This window comes from Oncorhynchus masou, chromosome 31 (assembly GCF_036934945.1).
Source record: "Oncorhynchus masou masou isolate Uvic2021 chromosome 31, UVic_Omas_1.1, whole genome shotgun sequence".
NCBI classification, from domain to species: Eukaryota; Metazoa; Chordata; class Actinopteri; order Salmoniformes; family Salmonidae; genus Oncorhynchus; species Oncorhynchus masou.
Window position 1 is genome coordinate 50,975,841 of NC_088242.1, and position 22,410 is coordinate 50,998,250.

Below are 22,410 nucleotides of genomic sequence, written 5' to 3' on the forward strand. Positions count from 1 at the left end.
TGAAAAATAAGTCAACTTGAAGACAAAAAAAAGGGAAGGATGATGCAAACATGGTATTCCAACTGATTATGGGCAAAAAAAAGTTAACGACTTACCGTTGCGCCACAGAGTTTTGATGAGACAGTGGAGAGAAAAAACCCCATCTCTGATAATCACACGCTGCTATTTATTGCTGACCAGCAAATGTCTCTAATGTGCATTGTGAGCAGATAATTAAGCGCCGAGTAATGTACCGGTTTTAGGCACAATTTGGTGAAAGCGCCGAAAGCCTTTAGAAAGCCTTGGTTTCCCATCACTACCAATAGGAATTACATATCACCTTGCAAGCCAGCATAATGTGACTTGCAGGCCTGATGCGGCCTGTAAACCAGGAGTTTCCTGACACCACTGTGTTAAAGTAAAACTAGACCATCAATGTAAGGCCTTATGATAAATGTATGGTATTTTCAGAGTTAATTTCAATGATAGCATTTGCCTAGGTATTCACTTGGTTAAATCCACAGACCTTTAAAAGGAAAGAATTCAATAACCAGGTCTCTGTCACTAACAAATAAAGTCATGGGTGGTCTACAATTAACTCAAAGAAAGGGCACCCTGGGAAATATGCAAATAAGGCTTCACATCATACATTGTTAAAACAAGACCCCAAAATGATTTATAGCAACACTACAGGTGTTACAGTACTGTAACACTACAGCATCAGCACTAAGTAAGGTGAGTTCAGTTTACTTTAAGTCAAGTGTTATGTTTTACACTGCAGGTGTTGCGTATTACTCTACAGTAGAGCTATGCAAACACCACAATTAAATTCATTTGAACAAGAGTTGAATGGGGAACACTGCAACATCGTTAAACACTTTTATGTTATGTTATGTTAACACCAGTATGGTGGGACTCATATGTTCACTGAAAATAGTGTACATTTTTACACTTCCCGAGTTAAATGTACACCATTGATTTGCCTGTGCAGTGGATCAACTTGCATCTTGTCTATCTGGTGGACAACTTTAAAAGACATGAATGTAAGACGTCAGCTATGTCTGGAACCTTATTTTAAATCTACCGACTCAGAACTATGTTAGCTAAGCTTAGAACTAGCATTTAACCCTTTGGTAAGCTGCTACTCTGTGGACAAAAAGATACCTTTAATGATCACATACTGTTGCGCTGAACAAAAATAGCATGGATAAGATGTTGGGTGTGCAGTGTGTCTATGACATTGTATATAAGACTTCCTGGTAAGATGAAAGAGTTGGCTTCCTACTGGAAATGCTTTTTCTGCACATTTTTGGGTGTCCAGTGGAGAATTGGGTTAGGGGATTTGGGAATGGGAATTGGGCGGGGAAAGCCGCTTTGGTTAAGATGCTGAGGAGAGGAGACATGGGATAAGTGGTGGATTGGGAGGTCCAGAGGTACAGACCACCTAGTGAAAGAGATGACATTGTGAATTGGTGTGTTTGGCAGATATTGGGACAACCAGTAACCCTTAACTCTCAATTATACAATTTTAAGATGTTTAAGGGAGTTTTTTGTTAGGTTTTACCAAAAACTCCAATACTGTACAATGAGAGATTATGTTTTTGGTGAAATTGTGCTAATTGGGAGCATATCGGTAATACTTTGAATATGGTTTCATCAGGTTTTTACTTTATTTTAATGTATGCAAAAATGCCCAGAACCTTGTTCCCTTAACTGCATAATATATGCATTTTATTAGTACTTAAACACCTGCCTGGTGGTATACATCCTTCCTTTAAATTATCTAGAACTATAAATATTAATATGTCTGCCCCGGGTCGGGGAGGGAATAGGAAAGAGGAGGGAAATCGGAGAGTGGGTGGTTGATGGGGTTCAATGTTGAATTGAATCCAATCTGAAAATAAAAAGATTATAAATATATCTTGCAAAAATAAAAGTTGTAACTCACACTTTGCAAAATTATTCTAACAACAATTTGTTTTTTTGAGTTGGTTCAAAATCAAATCAAAGTTTATTTGTCACAGAAGAAGCAATATCAGAACGAGCAATGTCAGAGTTCGGGATATACAGTGCCTTCGGAAAGTATTCAGACCCCTTGATTTTTTCACATTTTGATACGTTACAGCCTTATTCTAAAACTGATTCAATAAAAATAAATCCTCAGCAAATCTACACACAATACCCCATAATGACAAAGTGAGAACAGGTTTTTAGTTACTTTTGCACATCTTAAAAATAAATAAATACCTTATTTACATAGGTATTCAGAGCCTTTGCAATGAGACTAGAAATGGAGCTCGGGTGCATCCTGTTTCCATTGATCTTCCTTGAGATGTTTCTACAACTTGATTGGAGTAAACCTGTGGTAAATTCAACTGATTGGTTCTGATTTGAAAAGGCACACGTCTTTCCATATAAGGTCCCACAGTTGACAGTACATGTCAGAGCAAAAACAAAGCCATGAGGTCGAAGGAATTGTCCGTAGAGCCCCGAGACAGGATTGTGTCGAGGCATAGATCTGGGGAAGGGTACCAAAACCTTTCTGCAGCATTGAAGGTCCCCAAGAACACAGCGGCCTCCATCATTCTTAAATGGAAGAAGTTTGGAACAACCATGACTCTTCCTAGAGCTGGCCGCCTGGCCAAACTGAGCAGTCGGGGGAGAAGGGCCTTGGTCAGGGAGGTGACCAAGAACCCGATGGTCACTCTGACAGAGCTCTCGTTCCTCTGTGGAGATGGGATGACCTTCCAGGAGGACAACCATCTCTGCAGCCCTCCACCAATCAGGCCTTTACTGTAGAGTGGCCAGGCAGAAGCTACTCCTCAGTAAAAAGAACATGACAGCTTGCTTGGAGTTTGCCAAAAGGCACCTAAAGGACTCTCAGACCATGAGACAAGATTCTCTGGACTAATGAAACCAAAATTGAACTCTTTGGTCTGAATGCCAAGGGTCACGTCTGGAGGCGGCATTCCTAGTGGTAGGGGACTTTACTTCAGGGAAATTTAAATCAGTTTTACCTCATTTCTATCAGCATGTTAAATGTGCAACCAGAGGGAAAACAATTCTAGACCCTTTTTACTGCACACACAGAGATGCATTCAAAGCTCTCCCTCACTCTCCATTTGGCAATTCTGACCATAATTCTATCCTCAAGATTCCTTCTGACAAACTAAAATTAAAACAGGAAGCACCAGTGACTCGGTCTATAAAAAAGTGGTAAGATGAAGTAGATGCTAAACTACAGGACTGTTTTGCTATCACACACTGGAATTTGTTCCCAGGATTCTTCCGATGGCATTAAGTACAACACATCAGTCGCTGGATTTATCAATAAGTGCATAGAGGTCGTCATCCCCACAGGCAACATTCGCACTGAGCTAAAGGGTAGAGCTGCCGCGTTCAAGAAGCAAGACTCTAACCTGGAAGCTTATAAGAAACCCCACTATGCTCTCCAACGAACCATCAAACAGGCAAAGCGTCAATACAGGACTAAGGTCGACTCGTACTACACCGGCTCCAACGCTCGTCAGATGTCGCAGGGCTTGCAAACTATTACAGACTACAAAGGGAAGCACAACCGAGAGCTGCCCAGTGACACGAGCCTTCCAGATGAGCTAAATAACTTCTACGCTCGCCCCCATAGACCACCATAGCCCCTGTAGCCAAGAACATTAAGGTAACCTGCCTAAATGACTAGAGACCTGCAGCACTCACTTCTGTAGGCATGAAGTGCTTTTAAAGGCTGGTCTTGGCTCACAACAGCATTATCCCAGAAACCCTAGACCCACTCCAATTTCCATACCGCACCAACAGATGTACAGATGATGGAATCTCTATTGCACTCCACACTGCCCTTTCACACCTGGATAAAAGGAACACTTATGTGAGAATACTATTCATTTGACTACAGCTCAGCGTTCAACACTATAATGCCCTCAAAGCTCATTACTAAGCAAAGGACCCTGGGACTAAACACCTCCCTCTGCAACTGGATCCTAGTCTTCCTTGACGGGCAAGCCCCTTGGTGGTAAGGGTAGGTAACAACACATCTGCCATGCTGATTCTCAACACGGTGGCCCCTCCCGGGTGCGTGCTCAGTCGCCTCCTATACTCCCTGTTCACCCAAGACTGCATGTCCAAGCATGACTCCAACACCATCATTAAGTTTACTGATGACACAACAGTGGTAGGCCTGATCACCGAACAATGATGAGACAACCTATAGGTAGGAGGTCAGAGACCACCACCAACATGTGGTGCAAGGACAACAACCTCTCCCTCAACATGATCAAGACAAATGAGATGATTGTGGACTACAGGAAATGGAGAACCGGGCACACCCCTATTGATGGGGCTATAGTGGAGCAGGTTGAGAGCTTCAAGTTCCTTGGCGTCCACATCACCAACAAACTAACATGGTCCAAGCACACCAAGACGGTCGTGAAGAGGGCACGACAAAACCTATTCCCCCTCAGGAGACTGAAAAGATTTGGTATGGGTCCTCAAATCCTCAAAAGGTTTTACAGCTGCACAGTTGAAAGCATATTGACGGATTTTATCACTCCCTGGTATGTCAACTGCTCAGCCTCCGACCGCACGGCACTACAGAGGGTAGTGAGTACAGCCCAGTATATCACCGGGGCCAAGCTTCCTGCCATCCAGGACCTCTATACCAGGCGGTGTCAGAGGCCCTAAAAATGGTAAGGTCTGTTGTATACAATTTGATTTGATGAAACCTGGCACCATCCCTACGCTGAAGCATGGTGGTGGCAGTATCATGCTGTGGGGATGTTTCAGCGGCAGGGATTGGAAGACTAGTCATGATCGAGGAAAAGATGAACGGAGGAAAGTACAGAAAGATCCTTGATGAAAACCTGCTCCAGAGCACTCAGGACCTCAGACTGGGGCGTAGGTTCACCTTCCAACAGGACAACGACCCTAAGCACACAGCCAAGACAATGCATGAGTGGCTTTGGGACAAGTCTTTGAATGTCCTTGAGTGGCCCAGCCAGAGCCCGGAGAGACCTAACATCTCTGGAGAGACCTGAAAATAGCTGTGCAGCAACGCTCCCATTCCAACCTGAGGATCTGCAGAGAAGAATAGGAGAAACTCCCCAAATACAGGTGTGCCAAGGTTGTAGCGTCATATCCATGAAGACCCGATGCTGTAATCTCTGCCAAAGGTGCTTCAACAAACAAAGTACTGAATAAAGGGTCTGAATACTTATGTAAATGTAATATTTCCATTTTTTTCCCAAAAACCTATTTTTGCTTTTTCATTATGGTGTGTAGATTAATGAGGGGGAAAACCATTTCAGAAGAAGGCTGTAACTTTACAAAATGTGGAAAAAGTCAAGGGGTCTGAATATTTTCTCGAATACACTGTAAATATGTGGTGTGCATAGACAGTATGGACAATATATACTGTACGTAGGAAAAAAAAAAGGTATGTAAAGCAGTAGTTATATAGCATGCGCTATTTCGAGAATACCGTATAGATAAAGTAATCAAAGTTGAATCCTTCAAAGATCAACCTACATATAAAAATAACAATGTTGCAGGAATGGTAATCTTATCTATTCCCTACAACCGAAATGACTTCAGAACAATAAACATTTTTAAAGTGACCCGTGTTCAATGACTATGTATATAGGGAAGCAGTCTAAGCTGCAGGGTGGAGTACTGGGTGGTAGACGGCTAGTGACAGTGTCTAAGGTGCAGGGCAGGGTACCAGCTTTGATGCACCTGTATTTTCTCCACCTGCTAGAAGTTAGCAGGATGATTAGGCCGTGGCCAGGTGGCTGATGTCCTTGATGATCTTCATGGACTTCCTGTAACACCGGACTCTGTAGAAGTCCTGGGACGGGAGACATTGTGCCCTCAGTGATGCGTTGGGCTGACCGCGCCACCCACTGGAGCCCTGTGGTTGCGGCCGGTGCAGTTGCCGTACCAGGCAGTGAACAGCCCGGCAGAATGCTCTCGATGGTGCATTTGTAGAGGTTTGTGAGGATCTGAGGGGTGAAGCCAAAATTCTTTAGCCTCCTGAGGTTGAAGAGGCGCTGTTGCGCCTTCTTCACAGGTCTTCAGTGATGTGCACGCCAAGGAGCTTTTAATCCTCTCCACTGCAGCCCCATCTATGTGGATGGGGGCTTTCTCTCTCTGCATTCTCCTGTCGTCCACAAACAGCTCTATCGTTTTGTTTGACGTTGAGGGAGAGGTTATTTTCCTGGCACCAATCTGCCAAGGCTCTCACCTCCTCCCTGTAGGCTGTCTAGTCATTGTTGATGATTGAGTTGGAGATGTGTGTAGCCACGCAGTCATGGGTAAATAGAGAGTACAGGAGGGGGCTGAGCACGCACCCGTGGGTCCCCATGTTGCCTTCCTTCACCATCTGGGGTCGGCCTGCCAGGAAGTTGAGGACACAGTTTCACAGGGAGGGGTTCAGAGCCAGGGTCCTGAGCTTAAGAGTGGTGAGCTCGGAGGATGATTAGGCTGGGCTGTAGTCGATGGCCAGCATTCTCACATAGGTATTCCTCTTGTCCAGGTGGGATAGGGGAGTGTGCAGTGCAATGGAGATTGCGTCGTCTGTGGATCTGTTGGGGGGGTATGCAAATTGTAATGGATCTAGGATGATGGGTAAGGTGGAGGTGATATGGTCCTTAACCAGCCTCTCAAAGCACTTCGCTATGATAGTAATTTAGTTCAGTTACCTTCGCTTTCTTGGGTACAGGAACAATGGTGAACATCTTGAAGCAAGTGGGGATAACAGACTGGTATAGGGAGAGATTGAATATGTCCGTGAACATTCCAGTCAGATGGTCTGCATATGCTCTGAGGACACAGCTTGGGATGTTGTCTGGGCCAGCAGCCTTGAGAAGGTTAACATGCTTGAATGTCTTACGTTGGCCACGGAGATCGGGAGGACACAGTTCTCGTAAACGGCGGGGCCCAATTTGATGGCTCAGCTAAAGGAATTTAGCTTGTGCGGGAGTGAGGTGTTGGTGTCCGCGACGTGGCCATCTTTCCCTTTATTATCAGTGATTTTCTGGAGTCCCTGCCACATGCGTCTCCACTTTGTTCCTGTACTGTTGTTTTTGCCTCTGATTGCCTTGCAGAAGTCAAAGATGGTCTGTTTGTACACGTCCGTGTTCCCAGTCACCTTGCCGTGGTTAAATGTGGTGGCTTGTGCTTTCAGTTTTGCGTGAATGCTGCTATCTATCTATGGTTTTTGGTTTGGGTAAGTTGTAATCATCACAGCAGGAACAACATCCTCTATGCACTTCCTGATGAACCCAGTCACTGACTCGATGTATACGTCGATACTATTCCAAAAGACAACCCGGAAAATTGCCCAGACCACGTGATCAAAACAATCCTGAAGCATGAATTCCAATTGGTCAGATCAACGTTGAACAGTCCTCACTACCTGTAGGTGGTGGATTCATGCTTATAAAAGTGTTCCTAAAGATTTATACAAGTTAATTACTTTCAAATCAATAAGAGACTTTAACCTTTTGTGACCTCCAATTTGTTGATTCCATTTAAGACCAACTCCTGGGAATAAAACCTACTCATAAGAGGAAGTGTAATTATTTTCTTAATAAGGAGGAAATTGATTTCTTAAGTCACCATTAAATGGAACTAATGTAAATAAATTACTTATAGCAGGACATTGCAATGTGTTTTTCAAGACTACATCGACAGTCATTACTTGACTGATGTATTGAGCTGGCTCACTTCCTGTATCTCTGACCTTTCTACAACCACTCAAACAAACATAGAATTGAATTGGTTGAGAAAACCACAACTGCATTACAGAAAAACGTCCTATGACAGAAGTTGTCTTAAGTTGCTGTTATAAAGGCTTTGCGAATGTATAAACATGGGGATTACAGTACCCCAAAAATGAAGGCATCGTATGGTAAGGTACTCAATTCTAAATTCTGTCAAAGGAGGATTAAATGTTTTCATCACAGAACAAAGATTAGAAGGTGGCTTGATAATAAATTATTCGGATTGTTTAATGCCAAATCTTGTGATATTAGATTGTGAATTACTCTTCATGCTGGAATGGAAAAGCTCAAGGGGAAATTATTATTAATCCTAATTAATCAGTTGGAGGTGCAGAACAAATTCATGTGATTTTGGAGAAGAGGCACCATGCAGCTTCAGGACCCATATTCATAGAGTCTCAGAGTCGTAGGAGTACTGATCTAGGAATAGGTCCCCCACTGTCCATATAATCCTGTTCATTATGATCTAAATGGCAAAAAAATGAATCTAGATCAGCAGTCCTACTCTGAGATGCTTTAGGAATACGAGCCCAGACTTTTGGTCAACATGACCCAGAAAAGGTTTCTTTGCCGAGGCTCTTTTCTGCTGCTACTCTTCCTACCAACTCTCTTTAGTAAAAAATTATTTTGGACGCACTTGCAAGTTTATAGTTAATAATTTATGATCTTGGCAGCTAGCAAAACAAATCCAAAAACATCAACATGTCAAACGCTGAAGATGATTTTTACTTGTTAGGTCAAGTTTTGCTATTCAAAACACCTTTGTTGATATAAAATAAACCAAGCATAGATATACATTATTTCCACAAAATGCACCTCCGTTGAGTCAATTCCAATAAATAGCCAATAGGAGAAATGCAAGGCAATAAAGTATAAATTCCATGTAGGCATACTATATAATTAGTTGGGTTATTGATTTGACTTACAGGCTTATTTTCAGGTGTCACTCATTCCACTCCATATGTAAATCGGCCAGGCAGCTTAATCAAGCATAGAAACTCTGTACATGGCAACTCAGTCGCGAGTCAAGTTCATGTGCATAGCATGACTTCATTGTAAACAAATCAGCCAAAGTGTGACATGCACAAGCAGGGGGAATTACAAACCTGATGTGTGCCGTCACCCAAAACCAAACCATCATGATCTCCAGGCTCCGAAATATTGGATTTGGAAGATTTGTGCTGGCCTATGCTAGGCATATAGGTTCTGTTGTACTCTGCCTGGAGATTTCCCCAGTACAGGGGTTTAACGACTGAACGAGGCATTGTGGTAAAGTCACTGTGTGTGTGGTACTGGCTCTGTCTAAATCTAAATGAATGGTTGTCAACATAACGGTTGGTATTTGTTTACCATGCCAACAGCCATTCAAAAAGCCATTGTTACGTAGCCCAGACACTTTTTGGCAAACGGTCGTCTTTTGGCATGACAGTCGCTCGGTCTAACTCAGAGGTTGTCAAAATAGAACTTGTTTTTTGTTAATGTTGTTTGCTAAAATGTAGCCCAGTGTACAGACTGAGGGTGCTCTGAACTCCACTGAATGGCTGAGGCAATGATGGAGCAATCCAGCGATGGGTTAAATAATCAATGCTATTGAAATGTGGCTGTCTGGTTTATGCAGCTCTTTACAATTAATTAGCCTCTGCTGTGCTCTTGAAATATGACGATGGGGGCAGTCCATTTGTCATAGCGCCAAAACTTTATGGTTATATCATTAAAATGTATTCTGAAGGGGATCTAATTAACACACATTTGCAAGTACATTTTAAGAAAAATCATCTGGGCACACAAACAAAATAGGCACTGTATCGGTATGCATTTATTTGGCAAGGAAGGAATAAACTTTAGTGGCCGACAAAATATGCTATTTAGTCTAATAATCATTTATTACATTTAAATAGCGTTTTTCATTACAGAAATAATCTAAAAGTTCAGTATCTGGTTTATTGTGTGCTATTGATGCTGAGAATGTCGCATTTCTGCATTTCATTGCCTTTCCATCTTTTCAACTAAAAAAGCCTATGGGCTGAAAAGCTGAAGATCACTATTTCAGTAAGGAATACATTGATGAAACAGGATCTACCTTGAGCATTGCAGTCTAGTCTAGCATCCTAGTGCAGAGTGGGGTTTTCTCTTTGTGCATTTCATGTTTAATAGACTCTCCCCAGATAACCTACAGTACATTCCAGAAGTCTGTTTGTCTAAAATATCAGTTGTCTTTTCTTAGGGATTTTTCCAAAAATGTATCCTCCACACTCCTATTCCCAACGGAGCATCAAAGTCTGAGAGACGAAAACACTAAAAACCTCACGGCTTGCAGGCATCTTTACATGAATAACTATTTCCTTTCAATAGCTTGTAACACTTTCTGGTTAAACCATTGTAAAGAGGGGCTTTTGAGGAGGGAGTCAGAAGTGTAAGTGTTGTACTTAACGCTGCGAGGTGTTCGTCATTGATGATCACCAAACTCACTGGCCAGTGGAGGGGAGAAACGATTCTCTTGGATCAAAACATCTGCTGCCAAAGATGCAGATCAGTATTGGTTCCTCATGGGACCTTGTCTGAGCACAAAGAAACTCATGTCCCATTGCCGGTGCTCTACAGTTTTGAAATGATACATCCTTTAAGAGCACTAAAAAAGTGTGGTTTTTGCTTCACTTATTTTACGTGCCTCCTCCACTAGATATGAGTCATAAACATGTTATAGAGCAGAAACAAACCAAAACATTGAGCCAGAATACATGAGCCGCAGCCTTGACAGCAGGCAAAACAATGTACTATACAGTAGCTTCAGGTAGGTGGGGGGTTTAGCTATTCGCTTACCACTCTTCTCCCAACGGAGGACTGTAATACATCCACTGTTCTCGTCTCTCAGTAAAGTCCCCAGTGACAACAAGACCGTAAAGCTGAAAAAGACCTTTCATTTTTACCCAACAACTCCACCGTCTGAGACATTAGCACATGCAAGAGCATTAGAGCAGGCAGCGCTTGGTATTCCTCGTCATTGAAAATACAATTGGGGGAAAATCAGTGTTGCAAAGAACTGCGAGAGATTTGTCAACATATTATGGCGTAGAATAAACATGGAATATACAGCCATCAATCAGTACTGTTTTCATCTAATGTCAACCAACGTTGTAAACATGAGCGTGTGTAAAAATTTCAACTGAAACACATTGACTTAACCTGACTAACAGGTTGTTACATCAAATTTTAACAATCACCACAACTATGTATACGTTGACATATCATTTTTATTTTTTCATCCTACGTTCAATTGGCTGGCGAAAATTACATTGAATTTTAGATTTGAGTAGCCATATTTATTTGACCTTGTTTCAATGTTGATAGTAAAATGGTATGTTTTCCAAGTACATTATTTCAACGGCATGCTATCAACCTAAATAAAAGAGTTAAATTAAAATAAAACATGAGTGTTTATCATCCAGTGTTTTCTGCCTGAATAGTGACTCCTATTGGTATATGAGGGGTAACGCTCTTCAGTGAGAACGAGTCTTCCATCCAGCTGCCTACCTCTATGTACCCTGCTTAGATTTGGAAACATGCTGTATATCATGTCAACACATTTAGACACTGACCAGCTTCCATACTAATTTCCATAGACTACATAAATAACATTAAATACACTACATGACCAAAAGTATGTGTGTTCGACTGCTCGTCGAACATCTCATTCCAAATTCATGGGCATTAATACGGAGTTGGTCCTCCCTTTGCTCCTATAACAGCCTCCACTCTTCTGGGAAGGCTTTCCCCTTTCCACTAGATGTTTCAACATTGCTGCGGGGTCTTGCATCCATTCAGCCAAAAGCGCATTAGCGAGGTCGAGCACTGACGTTGAGTGATTAGGCCTGGCTCGCAGTCGGCATTCCAATTCATCCCAAAGCTGTTTTATGGGGTTGAGGTCAGAGCTCTGTGCAGGCCAGTCAAGTTCTTCCACACTGATCTCGACAAACAATTGCTGTATGGACCGCACTTTGTGCACAGGGGCATTGTCATGCTGAAACAGGAAAGGGGCTTTCCACAAAGTTGGAAGCACAGAATCATCTAGAATGTCATTGTATGCTGTAGCATTAAGATTTCCGTTCACTGGAACTAAGGGGCCTAGCCCGAACCATGAAAAACAGCCCAGACCATTATTCCTCCTCCACCAAACTTTACAGTTGGCACTATGTATTGGGGCAGGTAGCGTTCTCCTGGCATCCGCCAAACCCAGATGACGGTGCCAAGTTGAACTTCACGGAGCTCTTCTGTAAGGCCATTCTACTGCCAATTTGTATCTATGGAAATTGTATGGTTGTGTCCTCGATTTTATACACCCGTCAGTAACTGTGTGGTTGAAATAGCTGAATATACTAATATGAAGGGGTGTCCACATACTTTTGTATATATAGTGTAGCTGAAAGGACCTAACTAACATTTCTTACACAAGCTGTATATGAAAGTAAATTCGGCATGAGATTGGGATTGTGTACACGACATTGACATCTGATTTTCCCAACAAAGGAAACCATAATTTCAATGTATAGTTAGGTCTACTATCAATTATCCGTGTTTGATTGGTTCTTTGGAAGTTTAGAAGTAGTCACCTTTTTCCCTTCATGATATTAATAATAAACTTTTACCTTTGGATAGTCTTTATGTTAATAATATAATTCATAATATGTAGTACAGTATATATTCTATCCAAGCAGAACATCGCACTCCTTCAAATGTTGTCATTTGTTTGCATTCACAGTTCAATATCTAGTTTGTCTACAAATTAATGATTGATATGTTGGATTCAAGTCTCCATCTCAACCCAAAATCTAGGTTATAGAATAGCAAGAAATGGACTTCACTAAATAAACTTGACTAAATAAAGTTTGATTTGATTTAGTCTTATTCTTCAACTTAGATTTTTGGTTAAAATGGAGATGTGAATTTGACATAATATCTTGTAGATTAAATTTGAAATCAACCAACCATCTTCCATATACAAGACAATATCGAAAGGTAAAAGTGTGTTATTAGTATCATGAATTTGGCATCATATTTATAGGGCTAAAAAGGTACAGTAACTACTTCTAAACTTCAGAAGATCCAATCAACCATGGTCGAATGATAGCATACCTAGCTTCACGTTGAAATGATGGTGTCCTTTGGGCAAATCAGATGTCAATGTAGCCTACATAAACCCAACCTCACTCCAAATTAACATGACGCTTCTGTAAGAAAAGTTAGGTGGTCCTTTCAACTATTCAATGTTATTTATGTAGTCTACGCAAATGAGTATGGAAGCTGATACATGTCTAAATGAAAAATTGAACAGCCTGTTTCCATAGCTAAGCAGGATACACACAACAAAAAGGTTTCCATTGTGGTTATAGGCTACAACAAAGGTTTCCATTGTGGTTATAGGCTACAACAAAGGTTTCCATTGTGGTTATAGACTACAACAAAGGTTTCCATTGTGGTTATAGGCTACAACAAAGGTTTCCATTGTGGTTATAGGCTACAACAAAGGTTTCCATTGTGGTTTTCAAATTAAACTATTTGTCACATGCGCCAAATACAACAAATGCTTACTTAACCAACAGTGCAGATCAAGAAGAGTTAAGATATTTACCAAGTAAACTCAAGCAAAAAATAATAAAAAAGTAACAATAACATAATAACGAGGTTATATACAGGGGGTACTGTTAGCGAGTCATTGTGCAGGGGTACAAGTTCGTTGAGGTAATTTGTACATGTAGGTAGGGGTGAAGTGACTATGCGTAGATAATAGACAGCGAGTAGCAGCAGTGTACAAAACAAATCAATGTCAATGTAATAGTCTGGTGGCCATTTGGTTAATTGTTCAGCGGTCTTTTGGCTTGGGGGCAGAAGCTGTTAAGGAGCCTTTTGGTCCTAGACTTGGCACTCCGGTACTGCTTGCTGTGCTGTAGCAGAGAAAACAGTCTATGACTTAGGTGACTGGAGTCCCAGACAATTTTATGGGATTTCCACTGACACCGCCTATTATATAGGTCCTAGATTGCAGGAAGCTTGGTCCCAGTGATGTACTAGACCGTACGCACTACCCTCTGTAGCGGCTTACGATCGGATGGCGAGCAGTTGCCATACCAGGCAGTGATGCAACCAGTCCCATTGACCTTTTGGTATGTTTACATCACATGTAGATCAATGTGTCCCTCCTCAACTGCCAATTTAACTGGTACGCTGAAATGACCGCTAATTATTGCCATCAGGTTGTCTTCGCATGTATAGTTCTGAGCCTATTTTTATGTATTTTTTACTGTGCTGTAGAAGCAACATTTAGAGAGAGCTAGGATTTCACATGGAACTAAACCTCTGATAAGTGACAGTCATTATCTAACGCTCTGCTTATCAGCTCTGTACCACTCAACCTGACCGCTGGAGTAGCACCTTTAATCCTGCTGATAGAGAGAAGAATCACACTCCATCCCCTTTAACTTCACACCCAATCAGACATATCCTCTTTAAAACTGTTCCCGAAGCACTTTCATAAGCTTGCTGTACAGCTGCCGATTAAACTGGGCCTTGAACTTTACAGCTATGCCATGATACCCTTGTAACTGCCAGGTTCTATAATCATGGCGAGGGAGGAAGCGACTTCCCCCTTAAATGTTAATTGAATTGGAAAATTTGTCTGGAGTCATGATAAACTCGATGCTAAATGGGTGTGGTGGTTTGGTGTATGACTATGAGGGAGGGAGGACATGGTGGATTTAATTTGATTTGAATGTGAAGAACATTAAGTAGATGGCTCTGTTGAGTTACTCTATTTCCTTTCACCATCCTCATTTCTAAATGAAATTAAGAGGATGAACACCGTCGATGAGGGCTAGTCAAAATGGAAACAAATTTCAAATGATGCTTTCATGGCTTTCCACTGTGATGCTGGAAATGCTCTCCTGTTCATTAGGGGTCTGTGACCAGACAACGTGAGTAGGACTGGAAACTAAAAGGACGATCAACTGTTGCTGCATTGTAATGCGGAATTAAGGAATGTGTATTAACTTTACAAACATGCACACCATTGCTGGACTCCTGATTAGTGCAACACTTCTGTCGAAACCAATCTTCAAAGCAAACACACGCAAGTTGAAACATTTTTCTTCAATTTGCCACAAAATGAAAAACAGTTTTGTGCTGAAACAGCACATAGAGGTCAGGCAGCAATTTAAACTCTTGTGAATAACCCTCCTCAGTGAGAATAATAAGATGAGTGGCCCCAACATTATAATTGGTTTTCCTTTGGCAGCCATCAGTGTCCCCATGGCGACGCTATCTGTCAACAGGTATCGCATCTCACTCCGTCTTATAGATCCTTCAACTCTTCAAAAGATCACGTCTCTTTACTTTTTAACTTCAAAACATGGTTCTCCCAGACTAGAGAGCCTTATATTTAGATATCAATATATTTGTCTATGCAGGACTCCATTCCTTAGGACTGTGTTATTTTAACAACATCTACACAAGATGTCAGCACTGGGGACTTGGTTTACTTACAGATCAAAGTTCAGCGAGACTAAAAGGAGGCTATAAGGAGATCTCTTCTGAAGTGGGGGGGGGGGGGGATCTTAAATCAACTTCATTGAAATTACATGGAAACAACGTTGATTCAACCAGTGTGTGCCAAGTGGGATGTAGGTCTTCTCACATACGAAAGGTGTAGCATCACAAGTAGCCGTTTGAGGACATCAATCACATCAAACATCTAAAAAAGGTCAACTGTTTATTTCCACTTATTCCATTTTTCACTGTTAATCACCAGTTTTGTGAAAATAGAGAGGAGCTGAGAGGAGTTTTTCAACTTTGTGTTTAAACTCGGGATAATTCAGTTATGAGAACTTGGTAACCAACATTTTTCATAGTGTTTATTTGGGACGCACAATATAAATCGGTGAGCATATCGAAATCGGCCGATATCGGCTAAAAACGCCAACATCGGAATCATGGCTAGTTTAACAGCGATGTGCAAAACCAATGTCAAAGCTGACGTGCTTACGTATATAATGTAATGACGTCACGAAAAATACAGTGACACACAAAACAAAAGCAGAAAAATACTAAGCGCACACTTCCAACCTCTTGTTGGAAAGGTGGCATCCTATGATGGTGCCACGTTGAAAATGGGATTGGCTGAAATAGACAAATCCACTCATTTGAAGGGGTGTCCACATACTTTTGTATATATATAATGTATTACACCTGAGCTTTAAAGAAATACTGCTTGAGATATTACAAAAGTAGCTCAAAGATCATTTGACTTCAGACCAGGAGCATGGATGGATCCTTCAAAAGGTGATTAAATACCCTGGCGTTATGAACACTGAATTGTCTGGTGAAGTCATGCATGACTTAGCGCTTTACCTTAACGCACAATCCATGAATAAAAATGAGGAGCCTAGGTAAAAGAAAAATGTAAAAGCTTCAGAAATGTCCTTGAAAAGGAGTTGAGATAGTAAGTGAAAAGTGGTGCATCAGCATCTCTATAGAGAATCTATGAATGACACATTTTGGAAAGTCACAAGGTCCATGTTTTAATCCAGTTTATGAATTGATGAGAACTGGAGGACAATCATGTCAACATTTATAAAAGGAGTCAGGTATTCGTTGTATTCCTTTTTTACGTTCCTGGATAAAATAGTTTTCAAGGAAAACAGTGGGCTAAAATGGTTTGTCCCACCTGGAAGGCTTTGGATTGGCTAATTCCGTCCAACAGTGATTTGTGCCAGCGCAGTGGTGTGTTTTCAAGGATGCCAAGGGGAGCCAGGCTTCCCAAATATTTGACCAATAAATGTTTTTAAATGTGTTTTCATAATTTTTCCGTCAATTTGCAAGTGGCTGAATAACCGGAGAAATCATCTGAGCGAGCCCACAGAGCTGTCATCAAGGCAAGGGTGGCTACTTTGAAGAATCTCAAATATAAAATATACTTAGATTTGTTTAACACTTTGTTACTATAGGATTCCATATGTGTTATTTCATAGTTTTGATGTCTTCATTCTACAATGTAGAAAAGAGTAAAAATAAAGAAAAACCCTAGAATGAGTAGGTGTGTTCAAACTTCTGACTGGTTGGTGTTGGTGTTGGTGTTTTGGTGTGTTGGTGTGTTGGTGTGTTGGTGTTTTGGTGTTTTGGTGTGTTGGTGTGTTGGTGTGTTGGTGTGTGTGTGTGTGTGTGTGTGTGTGTGTGTGTGCGTGTGTGTGTGCAGTTGAAGTCAGAAGTTTACATACACCTTAGCCAAATAAATGTCAACTCAGTTTTTCACAATTCCTGACATTTAATTCTAGTAAAAATGCCCCATCTTAGGTCAGTTAGGATCACCACTTAATTTTAAGAAAATTAAATGTCAGAATAATAGTAGAGAGAATGTATGACTTATTTCAGCTTTTATTTCTTTCATCACTTAACCAGTGGGTCAGAAGTTTACATACTCTCAATTAGTATTTGCTACCATTACCAATAAATTGTTTAACTTGGGTCAAACATTTTGGGCAGCCTCCCACAAGCTTCCCACAATAAGTTGGGTGAATTTTGGCCCATTCCTCGTGACCGAGCTGGTGTAACTGAGTCAGGTTTGTTGGCCTCCTTGCTCACATACACTTGTTCCGTTCTGCCCACACATTTTCTATGGGATTGAGGTCAAGGCTTTGTGACGGCTACTCCAATACCATGACTTTGTTGTCCTTACGCCATTTTGCCAGAACTTTGGAAGTATGGTTGGGGTCATTGTCCATGTGGAAGACCCATTTGCGACCAAGCATTAACATCCTGCTGTCTTGAGATGTTGCTTCAACATGTCCACAATTTTCCATCCTCATGATGTCATCTATTTTGTGAAGTGCACCAGTCCCTCCTGCAGCAAAGCACCCCCACAACATGATGCTCCCACCCCCGTGCTTCATGGTTGGGATGGTGTTCTTCGGCTTGCAAGTCTCCCCCTTTTCCCTCTAAACATAATGATGGTCATCATGGCCAAACAGTTCTATTTTTGTTTCATCAGACCAGAGGACATTTCTCCAAAAAGTACGATCTTTGTCCCCATGTGCAGTTGCAGTACCGTAGTCTGGCTTTTTGTGGCGGTTTTGGAGCAGTGGCCTCTTCCTTGCTGAGCAGCCTTTCAGGTTATGTCAATATAGGACTCGTTTTACTGTGGATATAGATACTTTTGTACCAGTTTCCACCAACATCTTCACAGGGTCCTTTGCAGTTGTTCTGGGATTGATTTGTAGTTTTCGCACCAAAGTACGTTAATCTCTAGGAGACAGATCGCGTCTCCCTCCTGAGCGGTATGACGGCTGCGTGGTCCCATGGTGTTTATACTTGCGTACTACTGTTTGTACAGATGAACATGGTACCTTCAGGCGTTTGGATATTACTCTCAAGGATGAACCAGACTTCCAGTGGTCTACAAATTTTTTTGGAGGTCTTGGCTGATTTCTTTTGATTTTCCTATGATGTCAAGCAAAAAGTTTGAGTTTGATGGTCTGCCTCGAAATATATCCACAGGTACACCTCCAATTGACTCAAATGATGTCAATTAGCCTATCAGAAGCTTCTAAAGCCCTGACATAATTTTCATGAATTTTCCAAGCTGTTTAAAGGCACAGTTAACTTGGTGAATGTAATCTTCTGACACACTGGAATTGTGATACAGTGAATTACAATTGAAATAACCTGTCTGAAAACAATTGTTGGGAAAATTAGATGTCCTAAACTACTTGCCAAAACTATAGTTTGTTAACAAGACATTTGTGGAGTGGTTGAAAAATGAGTTTTAATGACTCCAACCTAAGTGCATGTAAACTTCCGACTTCAACTGTATATAAACTCAGCAAAGAAAAAAAAAGTCATCTTACTGTCAACTGTGTTTATTTTCAGCAACCTTAACCTGTGTAAATATTTGTATGAAAATAACATTCAACAATTGAGACAAACTGAACAAGTTCCAGACAGGTGACTAACAGAAACGGAATAATGTGTCCCTGAAAAATGGTGGTGGTGGTAAAATGGTGGTAAAATCAAAAGTAAGTCCATATCTGGTGGCCACCAGCTGCATTAAGTACTGCAGTGCACCTCCTCCTCGTGGACTGCACCAGATCTGCCAGTTCTTGCTGTGAGATGTTACCCCGCTCTTCCACCAAGGCACCTGCAAGTTCCCGGACATTTCTGGGGAGAGTGGCCCTAGCCCTCACACTACGAGCCAACAGGTCCCAGACGTGTTCAATGGGATTGAGATCCGGGCTCTTCGCTGGCCATGGCAGAACACTGACATTCCTGTCTTGCTGGAAATCACACACAGAACGAGCAGTGTGGCTGGTGGCATTGTCATGCTGGAGGGTCATGTCAGAATGAGCCTGCAGGAAGGGTACCACATGAGGGAGGAGTATGTCTTCCCTGTAACGCACAGTGTTGAGATTGCCTGGAATGACAACAAGCTCAATCCAATGATGCTGTGATACACCGTCACAAACCATGACGGACCTTCCACCTCCAAATCAATCTTGCTCCAGAGTACATGCCTCGGAGTAACGCTCATTCCTTCAATGATAAACGCGAATCCGACCATCACCCCCGGTGAGACAAAACCGTGACTCATCAGTGAAGAGCACTTCTTGCCAGTACGGTATGGTCCAGCGCAGGTGGGTTTGTGCTCATAGGCAACATTGTTACCAGTGATGTAAGGCAGGTCCTCACCAGACAACAGGCCTACAAGCCCTCAGTCCAGCCTCTCTCAGCCTATTGCGGACAGTCTGAGCACTGATGGCGGGATTGTGCGTTCCTGGTGTAACTCGGGAAGTTGTTTTTGCCATCCTGTACCTGTCCTGCAAATGTGTTCGGATGTACCGACCCTGTGCAAGTGTTGTTACACGTGGTCTGCCACTGTGAGGATGATCAGCTGTCCGTCCTTTCTCCCTGTAGCGCTATCTTAGGAGTCTCACAGTATGGACATTGCAATTTATTGCCCTGGCCACATCTGCAGTACTCATGTCTCCTTGCAGCATGCCTAAGGCACGTTCACACAAATGAGCACGGACCCTGGGCATCTTTCTTTTGGTGTTTTTCCAGAGTCAGTAGAAAGGCCTCTTTAGTGTCCTAAATTTTCATAACTGTGACCTTAATTGGCTACCGTCTGTAAGCTGTTAGTGTCTTAATGACTGTTCCACAGGTGCATGTTCATTAATTGTTTATGGCTCATTGAACAAGCATGGGAAACACAGTGCTTAAACCCTTTACAATGAAGATCTGATTTCTACGAATTATCTTAGAAAGACAGGGTCCTGAAAAGGGGACTTTTTTGAATGAGTTTATAGCTCTCATCATACACACACACACACACACACACACACACACACACACACACACACACACACACTAGACATTATGGACAGTATGTGGATAGAATGGATGGATAGAATGTAGTATATCTGAAAAATACATACTGTAGGATAGAATAGTGTACAGTAATAGTTCAATATGATGGCCTTGACTAGAACACAGTTTAAACATATGAAATGGGGAAAAGAACTACGTAAACATTAGTCGAGTGACCAGTGTTCCACCAGATGTATGTACTTGAGACGATTATTTTAAAATCGCACACAGAAAAGGTGAAGTATAAGTTAGTTGCTAATGGCAGCATGCAGTACCCTGGTCGGCCTTAAAATGGAGTTACTCAATGAGAGAGGGCAGCTAGCCTGCAAAGTCACTTCCTGGAGTAGCTCAAACTGCACATGTTATGTCTCCATGAGAGGCCATCGTAACCAACTTCATTTGGCTTCAATGTGCTATTGAGTCTTTACATAGGAATGATTGGTGTCACGGGATTAATGTCCATTCATATATGCAGTCATTGCGAAGACCACAGGACCCCGGGAGACTGTAAAGAGTTCCAGTGCCTTGCCCGTTTCTTGTACAGAGCCCGAGAACAGCTCTCTTTCTGTGTGTGTGTGTGTGTGTGTGTGCCTATTGTAGAGGATGCCATGCCACCCGGTAGACTGCCATAATGACTGTGGGGTGATTATGCTACCAGTTCAGGTCAGCCACAGAGCACTGCAGGGGTTTCACTGAAATCACTTAAATGGTCTCGGACTCTGTTCCTCCAGCCATAATAGAACAAGCAGATGGCATTCATTAGGTCACACAGTAGCAAAACAGTTTTCAACGGTACAGGAAAACAATGTTTTTTATATATGACGATTAAGGAAAATATTGAGAAAATATCTTGAAATAAGATAAACTACTAGTATTAGGCCTATTTAGGTTAAAATAAGCAAAATGATCTGCCAGTTACATTAGATCATTTAGCTTGGTACGGAAAAACAAGAAATACACCAGTTTAGTGAATCATCACTCAGATATTTACACTTGCTTATATTTCACTTTTTACAGTGTACTGCCTCACCTCACAGCTACCACCACTCAAGCATCCCGAAATGTCTCATTTTAATGTAAATATTGTTCTAGGTATCCAGGAGATTGTCCTTTTGGGGGCATCTGAGATGAGTATTGAGGCCAATCCATCATGTTCAGACAGCTGTCAGGCTCACAGGAAAAACAATTAAAGGTTCCACATACAGGTCGAGCTCCACGGATAGTCAATGAAGCAACAGTTGGTTGCCTGCGTCCTAAATGGCACCCTATCACCTACATAGTACACTACTTTTGACCAGAGCCCTATGGGCACTGGTCAAAAGTAGTGCCCTATATCGGCAATAGGGTGCCATTTGGAAAGCAGTGTCTGTGTGCGGTGCTGTGAACAATAGATTCATTAAAAGTTGCCAGGGACGAAGGAGAGGGATGGATGTGTGGTAGACTAGACACAATTAAAATGACCTATATTAGAAGGTTGAGGACTCACGGGACTATGTTGGAAGAGCGGGGAGATATTGAGCTGTATCTAATATGTTTCCAATTTGGATTGCCAAAAACATACGGTGAAGGTGGTGTGCTGGGTTTATCTTCCCATCTCCACAGATAGACACAAAAAGAGTGTCTCAGAATTTATGAAATCATTATATGGTAAGGAACCTGTGTGCTCAGATAATAAGGAGAGTCTCCACTCTAGGTTGTCTGCACTGGCTAGCCCATGATCCAGCGATAGTCCAGTCTGGCTAGCCCATGATCCAGTCATAGTTCAGTCTGGCTTGCCCCATGGTCAGACATAGGGAGAGGGTCATTCTGGCTCGAGGGAGAGTGTTCACATTCATGGTCCAGACCTATAAGATTCTGCACTCTGGCTAGCCATATAGTCTACACTCTGGCTTGCCCATGGGTGAATCTTCACTCTTGGCCAGCTCAACCACAGCACACATCATCCAAAGCCACCAGCCATCCTGTTTGGCTAAAATGTCGCGCAAACTAAAAACAGGCATGTGGGCCAAAACTTCCACAGCTCAAAACACAGACACACATGGTCACATGTATGCATGCAGTACACACACATTCTGTAAAATCAAAGTGCTATAACATAATAAACCCAGTTGGCATTTTGACAAGTCAATGCAATCTCCTTCTGCTACCAACTCTGCCAGACACTGGGGTATAAAAACACATCAGACACAGGCATACATCACACACAGTCATCTCAAGTTATTGATATATTTGT